The following is a 1,766-nucleotide window of genomic DNA, read 5'->3' as shown; positions in this document are numbered from 1 at the left end:
GTAAAACCATTCCTATAATTTATTTTTACAATGACATGGTTTTAAAGTTCTAAAGCAAGTTATGATTAACATTTGACAAAGGTGGTGATGTTTTCTCTTTATGTAATTAAAAACAGCTTTATTTATATATTGTACCAGCTGTATTCAAAATGCCACACTATTTGTATTCTCAGGAATTTTCCCATTTTTGATTTTGTTTTTTAGTCGCTTCATTGGGATTAACCCAGAAAGGGGCACAAAAGTCGGTCATGGGAAAATGGTATCCAAAAAGACAGGAAAGACCATTCAAAAGAAAAAGTGACGGTCAATGTTCAGGTTTCCCCCCTCATCAAACACCTGATGGACTTTGAGTGGCATCTCATTCAGGTTAGTTGTTGTTTTCTTTTATTTGAAATCTTTCTGTTTCCATATTATTTAGGATCTAAATTATATTGTCTTTTTTTTCCATGTTGGACGGTGCTTTCATCTGCATCTAATAAAGTAAGTGCCACTTGGACTCTTGAAAATCATTAATAATTCACATTTTAAAAATGTGTTAATACTAGAATTCCACATTATTTCAGCCATGTTGAATTTTAGGTTTTGGAAGTAATTTTTCTTTGATTTATTTAGTGATAACCAAAGCATGGATATTTCTTTAAGAACTGTGTTTTTATGTTCTTAAGATTGTAGAAATTAATGAGTCAAACCCAGTTTATGTCGCTGTAAACTGACAGTCTTCAATTTTTATTCCAGTGTTAGTGAAACTATATAACTAACTTTGAAGGCCTATTTTTTACCAGTTCTCTGAGGAATGGTTTTGTGTTATTTGTTTTGAATGTTTGAATATACTGGAAATATATGTGGTTTGAGGCATAGTGGTGCCTTTAAATAAAAATTCTGTTCTGACGGTTACTTATCGCATCCTCTTTTGTGTTATGTCAGTGTTTCTCAACCTTTTTTGGGCCAGCGCCCCCCTAGTCTTTATCCAGGTCCCTCACCGCCCCCCACCAAAGAATTTGCAGGCTACTTTGCACTGACTATTATTTTATTATTAATATTACTATCACTATTGTAGATGTTTTGATTTTTATGCTTGTTTCTGTATTTACCATCAAAATAATTTCCCAGAGAACAAGAAAGCCATGGGAATAGAAATTATTTTCACAGGTGTCTACGAAAAATGCAATGAACATTCAAGTTAAAATCGGTAGGCCTAACAGCAGCCAATCAGAGTGGAAAAAATATTCTTGTTCTGTGCCATTTTCTAGTTGTTAAATATTACACCAAATGACCAGATAAAAGATGAACAACATGCCAGTTTAAACTTTGATCTATTTGCAAAACGGCTGAGCTCTGCAACATTAAAACATGGATAGAACTGTAACTACATTAATCATAGCTCTTCTTCTCTTCAGTGTTTCTGTCGGTTTCTGGTGGTGCAGCTCTGTGCTGCCTTCAGGAGAATGGGACATCAGAGTATCATCCATAAAACTTCATCCACAAGGCATTTATTGTGCAAACCAGAGCTTTCAGTGGAAAAACAAAAGTTCCAGATCCTTTTAATGCCATAGAAATTTGAGACAGAAACACTGATTATATCTTTATATAGACCTGTCTATTGATTTATAGATTTATTAATCTATACATTTACTGGACAGAAATTACAAAGAACAAATCTGGTTCTTAATCAAATCCTAATGAGTCAAATTGAAAGTGTCATGGAGTCACTGAACAGCCTCATGACATTAACACTGACATGAAAAATAATATTGAAGAAATAAATA

General features: G+C 33.4%; 1 long non-coding RNA gene across 1 annotated transcript in view; it reads left to right on the top strand.

Annotated features, from left to right (window-relative positions):
• The first annotated feature begins 36 nt into the window (after positions 1 to 36).
• The window catches only part of LOC106942963 (uncharacterized), a 7,383-nt gene continuing 5,653 nt past the window's right edge, over positions 37 to 1,766 (top strand). The window contains exon 1 of the long non-coding RNA XR_001423763.1: positions 37 to 366. This is a non-coding gene — a long non-coding RNA (uncharacterized LOC106942963). The remainder of the gene's footprint in view (positions 367 to 1,766) is intronic.

Source organism: Poecilia latipinna, unplaced genomic scaffold, assembly GCF_001443285.1.
Source record: "Poecilia latipinna isolate Pla-1442-1.1 unplaced genomic scaffold, P_latipinna-1.0 Scaffold4728, whole genome shotgun sequence".
Taxonomy (NCBI): Eukaryota; Metazoa; Chordata; class Actinopteri; order Cyprinodontiformes; family Poeciliidae; genus Poecilia; species Poecilia latipinna.
Note: the sequence above shows the minus strand (reverse complement) of the source record. Positions and strands in the feature narration are given on the sequence as shown.